General features: G+C 45.6%; 1 pseudogene; it reads right to left on the bottom strand.

Annotated features, from left to right (window-relative positions):
- Positions 1–2,733: 2,733 nt before the first annotated feature.
- On the bottom strand, positions 2,734–3,634 carry LOC147700891 (large ribosomal subunit protein uL4 pseudogene; annotated as a pseudogene).
- Positions 3,635–24,039: the final 20,405 nt, after the last annotated feature.

Genomic DNA, 24,039 nt, shown 5'->3' with positions numbered 1-24,039 from the left:
CCAGGAAGACCGTCACCCAGGCCCTCGTCACCAGCCGACTGGACTACGGCAACGCCCTCTACGCCGGGACCACCGCCAAGCTCCAGAAGAGACTCCAGCAGATCCAAAACGCCTCAGCCAGACTCATCCTCGACATCCCACGATCCAGCCACATCTCCGGACATCTGAGAGACCTTCACTGGCTCCCCATCAACAAGAGAATCACCTTCCGCCTCCTCACCCACGCACACAAAGCCCTACACGACCAAGGCCCGAGCTACCTCAACAGCCGAGTCAACTTCTACGCTCCCAAACGCCACCTCCGATCAGCCAACCACGCCCTCGCCGCCGTCCCCCGCATCCGAAGAGCAACCACAGGAGGAAGGTCCTTCTCCTACCTGGCCGCCAAGACCTGGAACTCCCTCCCGTCCGACCTGCGCCTGACCCAAGACCACCTCTCCTTCAGGAAGAAGCTGAAGACCTGGCTGTTCGAGCAGTAGCGGCACCCCCCACCCCAGCGCCTTGAGACCCTACGGGTATGTAGCGCGCTTTATAAGTGTCACTGATTGATTGATTGAATGGTAAGGGTTTGTTATTTTTACCGTTTAAACCAGCGGGTTTACCCATCCCTTTCTTTATCTGCGGTGCTGCTCCCTTAGCCAGTGGTTTGCTGGCTACCACACTAGGGTTTGCTTTCATGAGAGGTAATGTTAGAGTAGGTTTCGCAACCACAATCGGTGCTTTGTTTGAAATAGTGACTGCTTTAGTAGCATTGATAGTGTGTTGTCTGGTGGTGCTAGGGGGTTTGCCAGCAACAAGAGATGAACCGGCTGGTTTATTGGATGGGCCCTTATTCTTATCCAGGCCAGTGCTATGTGTAGACTCAATGGTCGCCACAAGACGATCCAGTTTTTCTCCCATAGTCCTCACACGTTCTAGCAGGGGAAGCATATATGATTTAATTAGCTTCTCCAAAATACCAAGGGACACCTCGTTTACTCCTATGGTTACTAGCTCTGGGAATACATGTTCGCGTGTATCTGAGGGTAGGGGCTCTGCTATGTGTGGAGGCCCTGTCTCACTATTTAGGTTGGGTAGGGGTGGAGATGGAGTCTGGCAACTACGCCCTTTCCTTTTTACCCCTCCCTTTCTCCTTTTCTTCCTTGGTGGGGAGTGTACAACCCTTGTGGCCTTGTCAGACGTGGTTCTTGATTTTAATGCACTCGTTTCAGGAATGATCTCGCCTGGGTCGATACAAACCAGAGACAAATTGGACAGCATAGGGCTTGCTTCTACTTCCCTGATAAGGGTCTCTGGGATATTTGTTTCAATTATGCTTGAGTGATCAATAGGGGGGCAAACAAGGTGACCTCCACAGGTGGCACTACTACAGGGCGGGGAGATAGCAGGAAACCTAAATATACTAGGGGTAAGGTTAAAATCAGTGGCATCGCCCTCAATAACGCTCAAACCTTGGACGGCAAGTTCTTGTGTATTATTTGAGACTGGCAGTGGAATTTTCTTTAACTGCTCAATTGAGCGTCGACGCTCTGCTCTTCTTTCAGCAAGAAGTAAGTTCATATCTACCTCCTTGGCGGATTTCTTAAAGAATTTATCTAAGGGACCCAGAACAGAGACACTCACACCGGGCGGAGCAGAGTGACTCATGTTAAAGGTGGATTGTCCAGATTAGAAGCGCTTGGTGTACTAACTAAAAACCACTGCTAGCTATACACAGTGCAAAGATACTACATACATACAACAAGCAAAATGTAAATGGCCTGGCCCAGCCCGGCCTCCTGCGACCCCGGACGGCCACAGACGGTCCCGCCCTTGTTCCGGGCTTCTCCCGGGACGCTCCCGCACGCTCCCGCTTAGCGGGTACTAACCTTCCCTTAAATAGGTAGTCCGTAAGATTGTAGGCAGGGCGTGTTGGCCAGGGAGAGCGGCCAGGTGACGAGAGGCGCGGTGTGCAGGGGCTTCTGGGATTCGAAGTCCTGCCCCGCACGCTCGCAGCCCTGGACCTTCCCACGCAGCAGCAATCAGCCTCCCCTGTGGCTCTGGTGCGCAGCGGGACCCGCGAAGCGGGTTCCGCAAGTTGTAATGCAGGTAGAAGGGGGTCCAACAAAGTCCTCAACCCTCAACAAACGGTCGGCAACAGGTGCAAAGGTATCCCACAACGGTCAATCCTCACGAGCCTTTCGAAGATTGCAGGCGGGGCGTGTTGGCCAGGGAGAGCGGCCAGGTGACGAGAGGCGCGGTGTGCAGGGGCTTCTGGGATTCGAAGTCCTGCCCCGCACGCTCGCAGCCCTGGACCTTCCCACGCAGCAGCAATCAGCCTCCCCTGTGGCTCTGGTGCGCAGCGGGACCCGCGAAGCGGGTTCCGCAAGTTGTAATGCAGGTAGAAGGGGTCCAACAAAGTCCTCAACCCTCAACAAATGGTCGGCAACAGGTGCAAAGGTATGCCAATCATATTGTGCCATTTGACCACCGAGCCACTGTAATCGGGTGGTCGACCGCCAGTGCAGCGGTGGCCAGATTGCCACTGCTGCTCCATTGTAAGTTTGGGGGTCCCTGGACAACCAAAGTCATAATTAGGCCCCTAATGGTTTGCTACCCATTTGTCTCTGGTAGGCTGCATGTTTTTTTTTTTTGCTTCTCTGAAGAACTGGAGTTCTTTTTTGAGCACTTTATTATGGCATAGACCTGTTTTACAACCAGTTTGAACCATTGTTTGGGAACGTTATCTCAGGCTCATTTGCAGGGTTTTCCCTTGACTTTCTTGGGGTCCATGGGCTTTTTGGCTTCTTTGGGTTTTTAGTCTTCCTTGGGTACTTTCACATCTTCAGGCTTCTCAATTTTTTCTGGTGTTGCTTTGGGAAGATGCCGCAGGATTCCATTGCCGCGTACAGTCTTTGCATATGGATTCAGTTTTACCATCATTCTCAAATTGTTAGGAGGATTCTTCTTAAGAACTCTGCATTTGATCTTTTTGTTCGGTGCACGCAAAGCCTTTCGGATCTCTTGGCTTTTCAGGATCCTGCTAAGATCTGTATTTTTCATCTTGTACATTGGTAGGTTGTAGCTGGACTTAAGCGTTGCAAGTTTACGCCATGTGCCACACAATTCATCCAGCTTACGGAAGACGCTCTCCGTCCAAATGCGGAAATGCCCAACCTACCCACCAGGAGCTAGTCTGAGAAGATTTAGCTTGTTAACGTTAAGCAGAGTAATGCCTCGAATATTTCTGAAAGCCTTGATAATGCCATTCTCCTCTTTGTAAATGATACAGGGGCCTCTACGGTGAATGCAACAGCAGTTTCTCATCTTCCCCTTCCCAGTACGCATACGTTGGGATGCATAAACCTGCTTGATGTCATTCCAGGCTTTCAAACATGCGATCTCCACGACACATGTTGCCAAAGGCACCCTGGCTAGACCTGTGCATACCTCCACCACGTACACGAGGTATACGAGCAACAGCACGGCTTGTACCCCATGATTCAGCACTAGTTTGATGCCCTGCTAATTCACTGACAGCATAGGGAACAAAGTTCACAATATCTGGGCGAATAGGAGCCTTGAACACAGCAGGCAAGGTGACATTTTTTCCCGATGCCTCCCCCTTTTCAGAGTACACGGATATCAAGGCCATTTTCTACCCCGGTAACGTCGGCGCGCCAGCTACATGCTGCTGCGTCGATGGCGGCAACAGAAGGAAAAGCGGTAGGCTATTTGGAACTGCAGTGACAGAGTATGCAGCAATGTCGTCCATGACACATTGTGGGCAATCACCCACAACTCTGTACACCAACCAGTGCACAACAATCTGGCAACCATGCATCCTCTCTATGGCCTATTAAAGCCAATGACACTACAGATGTGCTCTATTTGGACTACTATTGCCCTCATTACTGTTGGCCTGGTAATTAGTGTGATATTACGACACAGCCTGCTACCTACCATAAAGTGCATCAACGCCTACTCAAGGGTAATAGGAGTAATTTAATTTTGAGTACAATATAATACAATACATTTTTTATTGCATCGGATAAAATCAACTACGCTAAGTTGGGTGCGATAAATACAACCCAATTGCCGGTTTTGGTGAAATGGCATATGGATCTTGATGCTTACTGCACCAAAACATGCATGCTCTAATAATTGGAGGGCACGTTTCATCCAATATATATCAGCAGGTTTGACCTGCTCTTATTTATCACAAAACCCATAATTGTGATATGTGGTGGAACCGGATCATCACACACATTGCAATTTACCGGGCCATTAGTAATGAAGGCCAAAAGGCACACCAAAAGCAGTTTTGTGCAACACAAACAGCATTAACATAATGCACAATACAACATATCATAACAGAACATGTCTAGTAGTCTCACAAGCTGCTTTTAAAATGTTGCATATCTACTCAGAGCTCCATTCTTAAATGATAAAGGAGTATGTCAACTGGGACTATTGCTAACCTTCACTATGGAGTGAGGCATGTTCACTCATCAGAACCACAGCACTTGCCAAGTGATTCCACTCTATCCAGCTGTACAGCACCATCTCATCCTGGAACCTCTCAGCCAGCTAAGGACAAGTTTAGGCTTTGGGAGCCAGCAACCAACTCTAATTATTTACTGAGAGGATTTGGAGTTTCTGAATTGTGATTCAACAAGCAAGAGCCTGTAAGTGACAAGAGTCTAGAGGAGAGGCTCTGTTTTCAGACCAAGGAACTGAGGTGTGGGCTTAAAGTAACAGCAAATAAAGAGATGTGATATCAGAATGATGGGCTCTGTCAGTGAGAAATACTGTGTAGATGACCTCGAAGAACAGTGATACTCTGTTAACTGCGGAGAGACTAGTTATTGTGCAATAGGCCCCAAGTCTCTAATGCGAAGTGCAATAGGCATAATTCAAGGACCTAATCAGTGAGCAGTAGGCTCTAAAGAAGCGATACTTGAGCACAAATGCCGTATCTTTGGAGTAACTTGTGGATACAAACATCTTGACATTGGTATCAAGTAATATGATCTAGCTTACTTATGGTAAAGAGCAACAGTCTCTGAACCTTGAATAAATCCCTTATCCCTTTAAGGCTCTATCATTTAGATATAGGTATTGTCTGCAGAGCTCGGAACTTTGGAGAGCCATTTTATTTGGACTCTGCCTATATAAGAGCTCCTTTTCAAGGTTCCGAACTTAGGAGAGCCCCTTTTCTGGCCCTAACCTTCTGAGAGCCCTTGTTCCCGTCTCTGACCTTTGGAGAGCCTTTCAGCTGGGTTCTGAACTTTGAAGCTCCCTTCTTTTTAAGCCTGGACCTTAGCGAATCATTTTTCTTGGCTCTCAATTTTGCAGATCTCTTTTGCTGGCATTAAATGGTTGACATTTGTAGTGAGTAATTGACTTGTTGGAGAGAATAATCTTTTAACTTTCGAGATACCATGTTATGGGCTCTGAACCTGCAATACAGTTAGTGCTCAATAGGGTGTCATTTGCATGGTGGAAAACAGTAGACTATATACTTTGTAAGGAACCCCTTTCGCTTAAAGTAACCAACTATAATCCACAAAGATCAATTACCCACAGAGAGCAACAGGCTGTTTGAAGCTCTGCTTGGCAATATTCAACAATGGCTTGCATGTTTCTTAGGAGGGTCCTGTACAAACAATGCAGTGGACAGTGGGAACTGGGGGCAGCCTGGAGATGGCAGGCACCCTCCCATGCATCTGCAAGGCATCAGAAGCTCTCACCAGAAGGAACATACCACATTTTACCCCAACAATTACATTATCCCAAGGACGGAAACCAGAATTTCCTCTCCAATAAACTTACAATCATGTTTAGTTCTTCCTGCAGTCCACTGCAGGTTCCTATGGGAAATTAATGCCCATCTCTGCCGATGTTCTTCTGATCAGATTAGCGATGCCATATAACTGCCAACAAGGTCATTAGGAGCTAACCTTATATCATAACTACTTTGCCGGACATCAATTTCCTGCCTCTCCTTCACTCCCGATCCCTGGCACTCTCAGTATTCATTGACATTTCATTATCTTGAACACATCATGTTTGGAGGGTATTCACAAACCAGAGAGAAACATGAAATATTCAAATCAAATATTAAGGTACCTTAACTTTGTTTACATTAAAAGATTTTATTCATTGTCACAGTATCAAGAACAGTACAGAAAATAGTGCCAGAAAAGTACAAGTTACAGAAGAAAACAGCAAATATGTAATACAGTCACATATAAATGTACTTAAAAAAATCATTTATATATAAAAAACTACAAATAAAAAGAATAAACAAAGATCTACTGCAATTTTAATCGTAAACTAGATAAGGATAGGATTAACCGTAATTGAACAACTATATTTATTGAACGGTAGTCATTTACCGGTTTCCAAAACAATTAGAAAAACAAGTATTTCCAGATGAATCAGTAACGGATAAAGTGGCACCTTGTCAAGCAAATGTCATCCAAGACCCCCAGGTGTGAACTGGTAATAAAGATGCCTTCTTCCAGTTGCATGTTGATGATTTAGTATCAGAAGATAACAAAAAGTCAACTAATCTGTTATGAAAACCAGACATTGTATACGTTAAAGCATGTGATATTCAGACAATCAATTTCTAAGATAAAATATCAGATTTCTCAAGTATTTTTCTAATAATATTCCCAGCATCAGTCTAGGAGTTTAGAATAACAGGACAATCAAATAACACACATTTTGAAGAACCATCAGTTTGACTACAATGCCAACATGATGGGCTATCCAAAAGTTTGGCTTTGAACAATTTACAATGTGTCTTGTCCACAAACAGGTAAATAGGAGAAACATATTTTTGACATAAGGTAACAGGAAACCACAGAGAAATGTCGGATAATTAGATTGTTATCCAGGTTTTCAAAGATAACATCAAAGAAATGTTTTTATTCAAAACATAAACACTGAAAGACAAATCTACATACCGCCATTTTGAGATTTTAGAAACTGTATGACCAGATGTATTAGAACAGTTTAAAAGCAATTAATCAGACCTTTTTGCACCAAATAAATTCTTTGGAAAGCTGTTAAGTATAGAATTACATGAAATCTCATTTATACTTATCCAACGAGGGTAATAAAAATGTACAACATACATCAAATTCAAACATTACCATATGCTGAGGTTCCATCAGGATATTGTGTCAAAGAGATTTTTTTTAGAGGCAGAAATAGGCAAATGAATTCAAAAAGTGAATACACCCTAATGAAATGGTAGTAGTAGTTACATAATATTTAAAAGTCAGACAAGGCACAGCAGGTTCAAATAAAGTAACTTTGATACGAGTCCGATGTTAAACACATTACCCTGCAATAATTATCAATGATGTTGGGGAATGTTAGATTGAGCCAGCCAGTTCTCTTCGTCATATATCATGGTCACATTTTGCAAAAGATGGCTGTGTATTCTGATGGTCCTGCAAAACATGCTGAACTGAAGAGCAATACCATTTGAACTCTCCTTTCAACTGTTAGGAAAAAAATTCATATTAGGTAATTTTTCTCACTTTATGCATATCTAATGTATTGTCTTGCACTGTAGAGCAGAAATTGTGCTGCGTCTCATACCCTCTTCTAGTACGAAATGCTTTTAGGTGGTCAAGAAAGATGCTACTCTGTTTGTTGTAAATGGCTGGATGATAGAGTGCTGGTGCATAGATTGGCTGTATCGGATGTGTTTAGGTGTTGTGTGGGGGGTTCGGAGGGGTTGTTAGAGTGTCATAGCACAATTATTATTATTATTATTATTCTGAGTTTTATATAGCGCCTGGTTACCATTAGGCATCCCAGCGCTCACCAGAGAATGAAACTACCAGAATAATGCGGGGGTTAAGCAGAGAACAAAAAAGTTTTTAAAAGTTTGCGGAACCGGAGAAGACTAACTTCCGAACGTAGATGTAGGGGAAGAGAGTTCCACAGGGTGGCCACATTTATAGAAAACCTTCTACCACCAGTTCTTGCCTTCTTCACCCTCCCTACCTGCAGAAGATGTTGGTGGTCAGATCGGAGAGAGCGGGAGGCCTTATAAGGCTGAACCATCTCCCCCAGAATAGGTGGGCCTACCCCCTGCAGGACTTTATGAGCGATACAAAGTGACTTGAACTTCACCCTGTCCCTCACAGGGAGCCAATGCAACGCCTTCAGCGCGGGGCGGGCAGACTGATGCCTGGGGAGACCTGTCAAGAGCCTGGCGGCCGCATTCTGCACTTGCTGCAGTTTGTTCAAAGTGGATTCTGGGGCACCCAGGAACAGCGCGTTGCTGAAATCCAGCCGCGAGATGATAAGCCCCTGGATGAGAAGTCTCCTAGTGGCCACTGGGAGCAGGGGTAGAATCTTCCGGGCTGAGCAGAGCGGGCCAAAACACACGCCAGCAGTCTTTTTAGCATGGGTTTTAAATGAAAGGTCCTGCTCAAGCCACACCCCCAGGCTCTTAATCTCCTGCTTGGGAGTGGGTGCTGGTCCAAGGCAATCGGGCCAGCTGCTGGGGGACAAAGATGGAGAGGAGTTCCCCAGCAGCATCAGCTCAGTCTTGGAGCCGTTAAGCTTTAGTGCTGAGCTGCACATCCATGTATAGATCTTCTCCAAACACGAATGCAGCCGGTCAGGATGGTGAGCCGACTGGGAAAGGCCTACCACCAGCTGAGTATCATCAGCATAACTGATGATTTTAATACCCAGCGGCAGTACCACACTCTCCAGGGGGGCCATGTAGACGTTGAATAAAGTAGGGCTCAATGAAGAGCCCTGTGGCACACCACACTGGAGAGGGATTGAAGATGATTTTTCATGGCCTTCCCACACCTCAAATGTACGTCCTTCCAAGAAGGAAGCAAACCACTTGAGGGCCAGACCAGTGACCCCCACCCCCGCCAGCCGTTGGAGAAGCACCTGATGGTCCACGGTGTCGAAAGCAGCACTGAGGTCCAGGAGGATCACTGCCACTGATCCCCCCGAATCCAAAATGCTCCTAGCGTTCTCCACAACCGCCAGCAGGGCGGTGTCGGTCCCCTGACCGGGGCGGAAACCCGTTTGGGAATCGCCTAAGAGGGAGTTGGACTCCAAGAAGTCCGACAAGCGGTGATTCACCACCTTCTCAGCCACCTTACTAAGGCCCGGCAGCAGAGAGATAGGCCTAAAGTTGGCGAGGTCGGCGGGGTCCAAATTAGGCTTCTTTAAAAGAGCCTTAACCACCGCCCCTTTCCAACTAGGAGGTACTACACCTTGAGTGAGGGACAGGTTTATAAGGTCCGTCACTGGGCCGCCGATAGTGGAGGCCACCTGTTTTAAGTATTTAATAGGTGCCGGGTCTTTCGGGGAGCCGCTCTTCATGGTTCTCAGAACCGAAAGAACTTCCTCCATAGTGACGGGGCCAAAAGAGGCCAGCTCAACTGATCGCATCCTAAACTGGGAACTGGAATTGTCACCTAAGGAAGAGACCTCAGCTTGCCGGGGAAGGGAAGCCAATATATTGTCGATTTTTGTTTTAAAAAAGGAAGCCAATTCTGTACATTTTTTGCGTGGGTCCTCGTGGATGATCTGAGGTTCGGGGGTATTCAGTAGTTCCTTAATAACCCTGAATGACTCTTTAGAAGAGTTGGCCGCAGAGCCTATTCTCTCCTCGAAGAATCCGGATTTTGCCTCCTGAATGGCAGATTTGTATCTACTCAGAGCCACCCGATATTCTTTCCGACTCGATTCATTCCAGTCTTTCCTCCAGGACCGCTCTAACCTCTTGCAACCCTTCCTCATTGTTCTCAATTCAGACGTATACCAGGGTGCCGAGCCCACTCTCTTCCCCTTCGTAAGCTGTTTCTTTTTGGGTATGAGAATGTCTAACGAATCCGTAAGCCAGATGTGTAAATTCGCTTCCGCGACTAACGGATTAGATCCAGGAGGGGGCCGCGTTGCCTCCAGATGTACCGCCCAGGTATCGACCGGGAGCCTCGACCAAGCTCTTTCCAAGGTGTGAACCCTTGGGACCATTGCAGCTAGGCTATCAAATTGCCACACTGCGGACACCAAAAAGTGGTCTGTCCAGGGCAGAGCCAGCGCAGGAGATGAATTAAGGTGGTCCAGGTTTGAAAATATGGGGTCCAACAAATGTCCCTTCTCATGGGTCGCCCCCGGGTTGGCCAGATTGATCCCAAAAGCTTTGAGATCATCCAGCAGATCTACTCCCGGGGCGTTAGAGGGGTCATCAAGATGGATGTTGAAATCCCCAAGAGCAACGAAGTTGGTAGTTGAGGAAGCAAGAAGTGCGGTTGTTTCAAGGAAAGAATTAGGGAAATTTCCCAAGGATCCAGGAGGGCGATAGATCAGCAGGCCCGCCAGAGACACCGTAGGTGACAAACGGAGGGAGAACTGACAGCTCTCACAATCAGTCACACCTCCATTCTGAACCTTGCAAGCAAGCGTGTCTCTAATAAGGATAGCAATTCCTCCTCCCCTCCCCACAGGTCTGTCCAGATGAGATATGAGATAACCTGGAGGGAGTGCTCTGACCATATCAGGGCCCGAGCTGGGGGAGAGCCAGGTCTCAGTGAGAAACAACACATCAAGCTCGTGGTCCAGAATGAGCGAGTTGATCTCAATAGCGTGACTTGGCAGTGACCTGCAATTCAAGAGCGCCATGGAAAGAGCAGACTTCACAGCAACCGAATTATGACCGGTAATACAGGCTCTGCACGGTAGAAATGGAATTGTTCCCTCCTGTGCAAAAATGCAGATGGTAGGGTGGGATGGGCGACAAGAAATAAGGGCCTCCCTCCCGTATTGGAGCCTATTGGTAGGTGGCGCCGAGAAAACGGGCATAATGGCCGGCCCTAGGACCGTCTGGGCCCGGACGGGCACAGACGGGCTGAACTCTGGCGTAACTCCGGCGTCAATTCGGCGTCCCCGCTGCGCGTAACAGCTGCGCGTCAGCATGGCTGCCTAAGTACTCAGCGAGCAAGGAAAAGAAAGGACTACCTGCACGCTGATCCCACACACCAAAGATGGCCGCCTCGAGACAGGGCGAAGGACCCGCAAAGCGCGGTGAGTTGCCACAATTAGGGTGCAAGTAAGGATGGCAGAGGTGGGAGTATGTGGGCCAGGCTGTTAAAAACGAGGGAAAGTGCCCAAAACAAAATAAAAATTAAATACCAAAAACGGGAGGTTAAAAGCAGAGGAGCTGCCACCACACACACGCTACATGAAACAGCGCCACACGCTGGAAAGAACGCGCTGCCAAATTTGCCTGCCTAAGTACTCAGCGAGCAAGGTAAAGAAAGGACTACCTGCACGCTGATCCCACACACCAAAGATGGCCGCCTCGAGACAGGGCGAAGGACCCGCAAAGCGCGGTGAGTTGCCACAATTAGGGTGCAATTAAGGATGGCAGAGGTGGGAGTATGTGGGCCAGGCTGTTAAAAACGAGGGAAAGTGCCCAAAACAAAATAAAAATTAAATACCAAAAACGGGAGGTTAAAAGCAGAGGAGCTGCCACCACACACACGCTACATGAAACAGCGCCACACGCTGGAAAGATAGATGCAGCATTTAAGCAGGAGGTGAAGCTGTAAACTCTAAGATAGATGTAGTTGTGTTTATATATACTGTCCATCTTTCAGTCAGATTTAAGGGTCAAATTTAGAGATTGGTGCACAGCTTACTCCATCCCAAATGTGACAGACATCCTATTTTCATAATTATTAAAGTGCACTTTATGCTATGGCACTTATAATGAGCCAGAAGGGATATCCATAATGAGTACCAGTCCACCAAACTCTAAATCCTGCTCTTAGTGGTATGTGTGGGCTTTAGAAGGATGTAACATATATATCACAGCAAACCCATGGTTGCACTTAAGCATTACATGAAGTAGATCAATGAGTGAGAGTATCATTTTCTGTATACTTAACACTTACTATCTTCAGTTGGCTGAATAAGAAGCTATCCTGATGTGTGTGGTTGATGGTAGGATTTGTACTATGATCTCAGTGGGAAGTCCATATGAGGCAACACTTGTGCATAAGGGCTGCTCATGAGGGGTGGTGGAGCAACCTATTGAAAGGTAGAATGTTGAATCAAAAGAAGAGTAATCTTAGTTTATGGGTACCACACAGGAGTAATGGAGCTGCACTCCTTAAAATGATACTGTTTCGTAAATGATAACAAACATTCTCAAATAAGTGGTTTCCAAACCACCAAGACTGATACAATTATGAGGCCCATGTAGAAGAGATGGAGATGCAACCCACAAGACTGCAAGGATAAATATCATGAATCTATAAAGAACAGTTTGCGATGAAAGATATTTATTTCATTTCAAGTTGCAGCTTCTCAAACTACCAACAATAATGTGGGTCTACTGAGGAACAGAATTAAATATAACTTCCTTTAAATGCAATTTTTTAAGGCTACTAACAAAGGTAAAAGCCCAGTGAAGAGTGCAAAGTTGCAATCGACTAGAAGGTACCACCTCAAACTCAACAAGTGCAGTATGAGGGTTGTGCAGCAGTGCCAAGTACAACTCAAGGGAGATGTGACCCAAGAAATGACAAAGCAAACTGTGCTGTAATTGGGACTTTAAAACGTTGGGTTATTAGTTGTGGAAGATTTGAAGCCTGCAGAAATAATAGAGCCACCATTTCCCCTTAATGAGAACCAAGAACCCAATTGTTGCACTTGCCTATCTCAGAGTAGCCAAATAGAGCAGTTCAATGCATACTCAGGGAGGTGGGGTAATAGTAATCACCAATCACTGGCACACAATATTAACTCTTAATAAATGATTGTCCAGTCTGTGCTTTTTCGTTGGACCCTTGGATCCAAAGGGATCCAAGGGGCCAACTAGCCTACCAGGTAGCTCCAGTAAGGCCCACACAGTGGGATTGCTGAGAGGTTAACCAAGGCCATACCCCTTTTTACAGCACTCTGCAAACGTACCTCTTGGACCACTGCTGGTGGGACGATAAGGTCCCCTTGTGTCCTGAGTGGTGTAAACCACTCTCAGCAATCCAGCTGTGTTGGGCTTACTAGAGGTAAGAGAAGGGCTAGTTGACCCACAGGAACCCTCAGGCGGCAAGGGACTTCAAACCCTATCCAAGAGTGTGTCAGGGAGACAGTTTGCAGAGTGGTGGGCAAAGGGTGCACGGCCAGCTGTGAGAACTTAGCAATCCTGCTGTGTGGGACTTACTGTAGGTAATAAGGGGGGCAGTCAGCCCCCAAGGATGTCCTTGGGGACCAACTACCCCTCCTGTTACCTCCAGTAAGTCCCATACAGTGGGAATACTAAGAGGTCTTGGAGAGACTCCTCCCTATCTTCACCACTCCAGGCACACTGCTGGTTGGGGGATGAAGTCCACTTTACTCCTGTAGGACTTTAGGGGCCAAGAAGACCTCATTATACCCCCTGTAGTCCTAGGCAATGTCATTTCTGAGCGCTGGTCAGAGGCCCAGCCCCCTTTCTCCACCAGTCTGCAAATGTGACTACTAGTTAAAGAAGCATTTGCAATGTAATAGGTCTCACATTTGTGAGAGTTGGAGCTATTGGCATTGTAAATGTAAATGTTTTTTACTAATGTTCTTTTGGAGTGAAGTGGATATACATTGTGTGTTGAAGAATTATGTGGTATGTTGAGCAGTGAAATTATGTGGATAGAAAGTATGTGGTATTTAGTGCATAGGAATTATGTAGAGTGGCATTATCTGTTATGGAGAGTAATTATGTGGTATGGTAGGTTGTGTTGTGGAGTGGTAACTTCGGGTTTATTCTTGCTTGTTTCCATAGAAGCTAAAATATAAACTCAATGAGGCAAAAAAAGACGGAACCTAGGAGGAGCACTTCTGGACCTAGTTAGAGGTATGAGCAGGGCCACTTGAATTATGCGACTTTTTCGTCTGCAATTTTTTTTGCACAATTATAACTTTTCTGCATTTGACACATAATCTATCTGCTGCGAATTCTGCAGATTTGAACAAAACAAAAACTTGTATCCAGCTCAAAAAGCTCAAACATTAACAAAAATGCAGCAACAAGTGTTACAGAGTGGTGGAAGGCCCTTTGCAAACCTGGAATGGTCACCTAAATGTGGGTGTTAAATCGGTACTAATGGTACTCTTGCCTCTTTCTGCTCCTCGCTTGCCTCTTTCTGCATTTCTCTTGTTCTTTCAGCCCATTTCTTCCTTTTTCTGCACTTTTCTTGCCTCTTTCACACATCTCTTCCGCTTTCTGCACCTCCCTTCTTTCTGCACCTCTGTTGCTTCTTTCTGTACTTATCTTGCCTCTTTCTGCACCCTCTCCCCTCTTTCTGCGCCTCTCTTGCTTGTTTTTGCCCCTTGCTTGCTTCTTTCTGCACTTCCCTTGCTTCTTTTTACACCTTTCTTGCTTCTTTCTGTACCCCTTTGCCTCTTTCTGCACCCCTGTTGCTTCTTTCTGCACGTCTCTTGCCTCTTTCTGCGCCTCTCTTTTGTCTTCCTGTACCTGTCTTGCAGCTTTCTGCACCTTACTTGCCAATTTCTGCACTTCTCTTGCTTCTTTCTTCACATCTGTTGCCTCTTTCTGCACCCTTGTTCCCTCTTTCTGCACCTCTCAAGCCTGTTTCTGCACCTTTCTTGCCTCTTTCTGCACCTCTGTTTCTTTCTGCATTTCTCTTGCCTGTTTCTGCACCCCTTTTGCCACTTTCTGCACCTCTATTACTTCTTTCTGCACTTCTCTTGATTCTTTTAGCACCACTCCTTTCTCTTTCTGTACTCTTCCTGACTCTTTGTACATCTCCCTTGAATCTTTCTGCTCCTCTCTTGCCTTTCTCTGCAGTTCTCTTGCCTCTTTCTGCACCTCTTTTGCTTCTTTCTGTACTTCTCTTGCCTCTTTCCGAAGCCCTCTTGATACTTTCTGCACCTCTGTTACTTCTTTCTGCACTGTTATTGCTTCTTTCCGCACCTCTCTAGCTAATTTCTGCATCCCTGTTGTCTCTTTCTATACCCCACTTACCTCTTCTGCATCCCTCCTGCCTCTTTCTGCACCCCCTTCCCTCTTTATGCACCCCTCTTTCCTCTTTCTGCACCTCTTTTGCCTGTTTCTGCAACTCTCTTGCCTCGTTTTGAAATTTGATTGCCTCATTCTGCACCTCTGTTGTTTCCTTCTGCACTGCTTATGCTTCTTTCTGTAACTCTCTTGCAAATTTCAGCTTCCCTCTTTCCTCTTTCTGCACCCCTCTTCATTCTCTGCAGCCCTATTCCCTTTTTCCGTACCTCTTTTGCCTGTTTCTGCAACTCTCTTGCTTCTTTCTGCAGTTGTCTTGCCTCATTCTGCACCTATGTTGCTTCTTTCAGTACTTCTCGTGCCTCTTTCTGCAACTCTCTTGCCTCTTTCTGCACCTCTGTTTCTTCTTTCTGCACTTCTCCTGCCTCGTTCTGCGCCCCTCTTGCCACTTTCAGCACCTCTGTTAGTTCTTTCTGCACTGTTCTGGCTTCTTTCTGCACCTCTCTTGCAAATGTATGCATCCCTCTTGCCTCTTTCTACAACCCTCTTACCTCTTTCTGCACCCCTCCTGCCTCTTTCTGCACTCATCTTTCCTCTTTATGCACCCCTCTTTCCTCCTTCTGCACCTCTGTTGGTTCTTTCTGCACTTCTCTTGCCTCATTATTTACCTCTATTGCCTCTTGCTGCACCTCTATTGCCTCTTTCTGCACCTCTATTGCATCTTTCTGCACTTCTCTCGCCTCCTTCTCCACCCCTCTCCCCCTTTATGCACATCTGTTGCTTCTTTCTGCAGTTCTTTTGCTAGTTTATGCGCCTCTCTGGCTTCTTTCTGCATACATTTTGCCTCTCTCTGCACCCTGTTGATTCTTTCTGCACATCTCTTGCCTCTTTCTGCACCTCTTATATGTCTTTCTGTACCTCTCTTGCATCTTTCTGCACCTCACTTGCCTCTTTCTGCACTTCTCTTACTTCTTTTTACACCTCTGTTGCCTGTTTCCTCACCTCTATTACTTCTCTCTGTCTGTTCTTGCTTCTTTCTGCTCCTCTCTTGCTAATTTCTGCATCCCTGTTGCCTCTTTCTATACCCTTCTTACCTCTTTCTGCAACCCTCTTGCCTCTTACTGCAACCCTCCTCCCTCTTTCTGCACCCCTCTTTCCTCTTTCTGCACCTCTTTGCCTGGTTCTGCAATTCTTTTGCTTCTTTTTGTAGTTCTCTTGTCTCATTCTGCACCTCTGTTGGTTCTTTCTGCACTGCTCTTGCTTCTTTCTGCACCTCTGTTGTAAACGTCTACATCCCCCTTATCTCTTTCTGCACCCCTCTTCATTCTTTCTGCACCTCTCCACTCTTTCTGCACCTCTCTTGCCTCTTTATGCACCTCTTGTGCCTCTTTCTGCACCTCACTTGCTTCTGTCTGTAACCATCTTGCCTCTTTCTGGACCCTCTTCCCTCTTTCTGCACCTCTCTTGCCTATTTTTCACACCTCTCACCTCCATCTGCACTTCTCTTGCTTCTTTCTGCACCTCTGTTGCTTCTTTCTACACTTCTCTTGTTTCTTTATGTACCTCTCTTACTTCTTTCTGTATCCCTGTTGCCTTTTTTAGCACTCGTCTTCCCTCTATTTGCACCTCTCTTGTCTCTTTCTGCAACTCTCTTGCTTCTTTCTGCACTCTCCTTCCCTTCAGCACTCCTCTTGTTTCTTTCTACACCCCTCTTGCCTCTTTCTGCACCTCTGTTGCTTCTTCACTTCTCTTGCCTTTTTCTGATCTCCTCTTTCCCCTGTCTGCACCTCTCCTGCCTCTTTTTGTACCTCCGCAGTCCTCTTGCCTGTTTTTTCACCTCTCTTTTCTCTTTCTGCACTTCTCTTGTTTTTTTCCATACCTCTCTTGCTTCTTTCTGTACTTCTCTTTCTTCTTTCTATACTTCTCTTGCCAGTTTCTGCACCTCTCTTGTCTCTTTCTGCACCTCTCTTGTCTCTTTCTGCTCCTCTCTTGCCTCTTTCTGCAACTTTCTTACATCATTTTGCACTGCTCTTGCTTCTTTCTGCACCTCTGTTGTAAATTCCTGCACTTCTATTGCCTCTTCCAGCATCTCCCTTCTCTTTCTTCAACTCTCTTGCCTCTGTCTGCACCCCTATTTCCTCTTTCTGTACCTCTTTTCCCTGTTTCTGCAACTTTCTTACTTCTTTCTGCTGTTCTCTGGCCTCCTTCTGCATTTTGTTGCTTCTTTCTGTACTTCTCTCCCCTCTTACATCATTTTGCACTGCTCTTGCTTCTTTCTGCACCTCTGTTGTAAATTCCTGCACTTCTAGTGCCTCTTCCAGCATCTCCCTTCTCTTTCTTCAACTCTCTTGCCTCTGTCTGCACCCCTATTTCCTCTTTCTGTACCTCTTTTCCCTGTTTCTGCAACTTTCTTACTTCTTTCTGCTGTTCTCTGGCCTCCTTCTGCATTTTGTTGCTTCTTTCTGTACTTCTCTCCCCTCTTTCGGCACCTCTCTGTCCTCTTTCTACACCCCTGTTCCCTCTTTCTGCACCTTTTGCCTGTTTCGGCAACTCTCTTGCCTCTTTCTAGAGTTCTATTGCCTCTTTATGTACCCCACATTGCTTCTTTATGCATCTCTTTTGCCTCTTTCTGCACCTCACTTGCCTCTTTTTGACTTCTTTTGCCTCATTTTGCACCTTGCTTGCTTCTTTCCGCACTTCCCCTGCTTATTCGACACCTCTCTTGCTTCTTCCTGTACCCATTTTGCTACTTTCTGCACCTCTGTTGCTTCTTTCTGCAATTCTCTTGCCTCTCCTTCATCACCGAAACCTGGCTAAACGATTATTCAACACCCATTCTGGATTTGCTCGTACCCCCAGGCTACTCTGTCATCAACAAGGATAGGAAGGACCAAATAGACGGTGACGAGGCAATTATCCACAACAATAACATATCGATCTCTGAAATAGAGTCCATTAATCACAACTCCTTTGAATGTCTAACCACCAACATCAGCACTCCCAAAAACACTGTACTTCACTGTAACCTTCTCTACCACCCACCAGGCAACACCACCTTGTTCACGGAGCACCTGTCAGACCTGATAGCCCACTGCTCCCTCCGAAGCACTAATAACATAATCTACACGCTTTCACTTTAATTCAAGCAGCAGGCAGCCATCGGGTCAGGTCACTCGGCTGTGTTCATTAATTAAATTGCACAATACTTACTTATTCAGTCAGTGGCACAGTGCACGCAGTCGCCTCTAACACCTCAATCCCACGCAAGCTTGATATGTTCTCTTGCGCTGGCCTCCAACTCGTGACTGATTCCCAAACAAAAAAATGGAAAATTCTGGATTAACCCCTCCCCCTGGCCCCACACACCAATCACTTCTGAACACCAACTGTTACTGGGTGGTCTCTCAAGTGTCAAAGAAGAGGCAGAGGAGGCCACTGCCACTCCCCACTACTTTACCGAAGCTGGACTGGGCCTGCCCCCAGGCATTGAAATTAAAGGGGAGCTTCTGACTCCTCCCTGGGCTAAACAAAATTCGCCCTAATGAAAAGCTGTATTCTGGTTGTGATACACAGATCCAGCCCACCTGTGTGTCGTCACTGCTCTGCTTTCTGGCTTCAGGTTGATGAAATCTGCGCCCAGCCAAAAGCATGCACACACAGCAGAGAACCAAGAGCCAATGGCATCATCACCCACCCCCTCAAAGAAACACCCAGATTTACCCATGCTTGTTCACCGAGCAGCCAGCACAATTTATTGATAGCTGCTTGGTGTTCCAGGTCATATTTTTTAATCCCTCAAGGCTGGCAGGGCGGCACCCATCTCACCCATGAACACCAGCCTCCACTGGAAAGCTCCCACTCACCATGATGACATGCTTCATCACTGGACAGTCCTTCTTCATGCAGAAATAAGGACGCTCCCCCCATCCCCCGAAATTATTTGTTGGGATGAATGGGTGGGTGTGCCTATCAGTAAATGTCCTGGGCCACTGAAGACACTGAAAATGTGTAGAGGGGTAACTGTTAAGAACGTTCTTGTATAGCGTTCTAATCTAGGACCCTGATCGATACTGTGACCTTATGCCCCTATTCGGCTATAAATCCATTTATTCCCTATATTGGCATAACCGTTCAAATGCAATATTCAGAAACTCGTCTCTGGCCTCACACGAACAGAGCCACATTTCAGAATCGCTTTCTCTGCCACTTCCTTTGCAACCAATTAGTGCAATGACATAGCAGAAGTTACTATCTAAGATTCCTAGATTAACACTCCGAGTTCTTCAACAAGATAAAAACTCAGCAACCTGGGAAAGCCCCGCTTGCTATGTTTTGATTAGTAATAGAACTCTAATGAGCACTGATAGACGATCACTTCCTAGTGACATCTTTATTGACGTCTTATGTCCAAAAACTTACGTCAAACAAGGCACCTTTCAGGTATAAATATTACCAACGTTGCCTTAAGCAAGCGCTGAAAACTGATGCTGACACCATCGCTGCTGAAGGCTAGCTGCCTCAATGCCATCGCTGCTGTCTCGCTGAAGCTGAAGAAGCTGCAGTTATGCTGATGATACCATAGCTGCTATCGCTACTGCTATCGCTGCTAACTAGCGAACAATGGTGTGGTGAACTTAGGAGCTGAACAGCCATCTCCTGTAAGAGCCCAGCAGATGCAAGCTGCCCACAGACGCTGCCCCTCCTCCTCCTCCTCGACGCGCTGAGAGAGACGCTGTCTTTTCTCCTGCAGAGAAATCCAGCTCCGGCGTTTCCAAGCCACTCTTGCGAGTGACTGGGATATCGACCCCCTGAAGGAGATACCAGACCTCCATCATTCTATTCCAGAGGTATGGTGTTGACTAAACCCTTAGAGAGAATTCTTGAAGCAAACCTTGGCAAAACCAACTTAACTTTAAGCTACTTACTTACTCCCCTCCCAAGTATTAGGCTTAGGTCAGGTACACTGGGGTAGGCGTAGTTAGAAGCACCAGTTGAGTATTTTAGCCTAATGTATATATGAATGTATATATGTTTTATTCATTTTAAACCATTGTATGGCTAAGAAACCATATCAATGCTTTCACAGTATTATTTCGCAATACTCATCTTACTGTACGTACTTTATCTAATAACAAGTCTTGCAATTGTGGCAATTCATTTCTCTTGTACGAGAAGAAAGACTGTTCAATAAATGTTACCCTTTATTGAAAACGCCCGTCTCTCTATTCTCTACATATTGTGAAAGTAAACTGCACAACCACTGACTGAGTAAAATAACTGTCTATTGTTCACACAACTCTAGAGATTGACTCTTATCTGAGGAGCAAAGTTGTCATGTTGCACGGTTGTTGGAAAACTGAATCCCTTCTTGTCTGTACCAGGGAAGCTGATCACTTCCTATTCAGAGAAGAAAGTTTCCAGTGACCTCTGAGCTAGTTGGTAACAAACCCAATTAAGTTTAGCATAGTCAGTGGAGGCCTGGAAGATCCGCACTTCTATGTCGATTCTACTGTTTATGTTATTCCAATGCGCAGGGCCCATTGGGAAAATAGGAACTACACTACATGGCGCCCAACGTTTGGTAAGGCGATAAACTAACGCAAGACGTTAGAGTAACTCAGTCGTGCATATTTCACACAGACCCCTTTCTCCCGTAAATACTCCAATAGATGTCTGGAGTGGGTGAAAGGTTAAAATCCGCCCGAACTCAGTAGGAAGAGATTCCTATGTAAAGCTCTGGTTTATTCAACGTTGAAGGATACAGTGTTCCAAAATATTGTGCACCTAATCTTTGTCTCCTTGGAGACCTACTCTGCAAAACCTGCATTTTTAAAATGTCAGTAGAAAACAACGGAACTGATGCCGCAGCAGATGCGACTCAGCAGGGTCCCGACGGGACTACTGAACCGGGTGCAATAATCATCCCGGCACATTTAAGAAAATCTATAACGTTAAAACTTATAGAAAATGGACTGACCACACAAGGTGGCACAGTCGTCTTCGTGATAGAGGCACACGAATATCGGCAGACAGAGGTATTTTATTCATGGATAAAATTTCCAGCGGCAAACGCTGCAACACACGAGTTCCACTACTATACAGTAGAGGATCCACCGGAAGAGTACGCTCCTTTCGAGGAGACTGAAATCCCATTAAAATACCAAGAACACTTACTTTGGTATAAAGGCGCCCTAAAACATAATGATCATATAACCAGGCTCGGTCCACTAGGTAGACCAGGAGCAACGTGGCCGGTTCTATCCAGCTACACACCACATCCGGACATTGAAAAAATGTCTAAAGAGAAGCTTTTAGCACAGCTAAAAACATTAATCAAAATACATAGACAATTAGTCCAATATGTAATGCGGACTGCTACAGTCCAAACAGCTGTTAATATACCACAGCTGACCCCTCATCAGGGGAACACTAATAAAATTACACCACAGAACATACAGTCATGTCTTGGTAAAACACCCGTAAAACGGGAACAAATTCCTTTCTGGTTAGCACAAAAAATCACTCCAATAGAGGCAGTATTTCCGGATACTACCCCTATCGAGAAACACAGAATCTTGACCATCTGCCTTCCTATGGGAATCGCACCACACGTGGAGGACTGTGCCACTTGGGGTACAGTCTTTGCTTCCATTTACACGAAAACACATGGTGTTCCGTCTATGGCGGTAATACCAGATGTACTAAGACAGATTCAAAATGAATACGGTCCAGAACCTGCTTTAACTCTTGGTATGAAATTACTGAAAGACTTCAAGCAGGCCTCGGCTATATTATTAGCCAACATAAAGGGAGAAGCAGCATCTGTGGCGATCCGCCAGAAGTTGAAGGAAACAGATATAACAGATCAACCAATTGAGCTTGCCAGAATCATAGAGAAATGCTATGAAGAATTAGGTAGAGACAGCTTGGGTGGAAAACCTGTAAAGCCCCAACTGCTCGAAAATCCTGAAAAATTATTTATTAAAAATAATTCAAACACTCCTAAAAAGAGCAGGGATGGAAATAAACAATCCACTCCCAAGGAAAAAGTTTTCCAGTCCAGAGGTAGGTCTCCTCGACGGAGGGAAAGAACTCCGACTCGAGAACACCAGTCTCCCCAGAGGGAGCCCTCTGAGAAAAGATATAACCTTAGAAATAGGGATAATTTGAAAAAACCTGATAGATATCAAAGTATTGATACACGTCCCTCTCGATCTTTTTCGCAGAAATCGGAAAGAAGAGGACGGTCAGACCCAGGAGAGCACACCAAGTCCAAAGACAAGGAACCTGCTCAGAGTAAAAAATCTCAATTTCCGAAAAAGAAGGTAGCCAGTATTAGAGTAATGGAACATGCCGAGAATACTGAGGACACAGTTGAAAAACGGGGAGTGGGCACAGACAATGTTAGACAGTGCATCAGAAATCAGTATAGCCCGCAAGATCTTGATGAGTCATCTGGAGACAGTGGACACGAATGAATACATTCAGGTTGAAACTGCCGACACCAGACTTAGCGAGCCCCATAAGATATACGAAATAACACTGCGTATAGAGGGTGATAAGACTAGGAAAATAAAGGGTCTATTTTGGGATAAACTCTCAAAAGGCTATGATATTCTGTTAGCTGAAAAAGATTGGCCCCCAGAGTTTGTCAGGGAGTGCCCTCGTGGCGAAGAAATGATTATGCCTGCATTCTCGAATCATATTCCGATTCACAAAAAATATACATATGCAAGGAAATGGGCAGTGGCCCTGGCACCGGCATTATAGAAAAATCATGTAGGATGGGATGAGGACTCACCTCCTCACAAAATCCAATTAAAAAGTGAACCAACTGCCCAACGGCAGTATCCCATTAAGCAAGAAGCTAAAAAACAGGTCAGGGAGATCTTAGATCAACTTGAATACCATGGGGTGATTGAAACATGCACCTCTCAAATGAACAATCCTTTGTTTCCTGTCTCCAAGCCATACAATTCATATCGTCTAGTTTTGGACTACAGACGCCTTAATGCATGTTGCAAAACATTTGCAGTACAAAACTCGCATAGTGCAGCCCTAATGAATAACATAGTTAGGAAAAAATATAAAACGACATTAGACATATCGAATGGTTTCTTTTGTCAAAACATTGCACCAGAAAGCAGGTATTTGACCGCTTTCTCCGTAATGGGGTCTCAGAAAGATTTCTGTAGGCTCCCACAGGGGTTCAAGAACAGCCCAGGACTATTCTCAGCTAGAGTAACAGAGTTACTACAAATATATGATGATGAGGCATTATTTTACGTAGATGATATCTATCTCACAGACGACGACTTGGATACTCACTTGAAAAGAGTGAACACCATTATACTTGGGTTCGCAGCAGAGGGTTACAAATTCAACTTTAAAAAGTCTCGAATTGCCCATCTGACAGTATTATTTTTAGGATACGAATTATCAAGTTAAGGAAAAAGCCTAGCGGACAACTTCTTAGAGAAGTGCGCTGTACTCCAAGCACCAAAAACACTGAAGAATTTACAATCGATTCTAGGTTTTCTGAATTTCGGAAGAACATACATTCTAAATTACGCAGAGAGGGTTAAACCTCTCTACGAACTAATTAAACCTGATTTTAAACAAATCACCTGGACTCAAAATCACACAGAAATTTTGAGATCACTGCAAACAGACATGTTAGCAAAAGCAAAATTAGATACACGTGACAACACACGCGATCTTGTAATCCCAGTCATCCCAGGAGGATGCGGATTCACGTACCTAACCTCTAATGAGGGAGAAAAGGTACCCATTTCAATTAAATCTCACTTGTACACACAAGCAGAACAAACATTCAGTCCCACAGAAAATACTGTGAAAGCAGTGCAAATTGCATTAATGAATGAACGAGAACTAGCACACGGCAAAAGGATTAATATCCTCACAGCGGAATCCGCCTTCGAGGCGCTATTCAGCCCAGTAAATCTGCCTACAGTGTCACTGGATCCGAAATGGATACAGTGTATAGATTCTCTTGGAGCGGAAGATGTGAAATACTATTTCGC

This window comes from Lissotriton vulgaris, chromosome 7 (assembly GCF_964263255.1).
Source record: "Lissotriton vulgaris chromosome 7, aLisVul1.2, whole genome shotgun sequence".
Taxonomy (NCBI): domain Eukaryota; kingdom Metazoa; phylum Chordata; class Amphibia; order Caudata; family Salamandridae; genus Lissotriton; species Lissotriton vulgaris.
The sequence above is the reverse complement of the archived record's forward strand: the minus strand, read 5'-3'. Positions and strand labels throughout refer to the sequence as shown.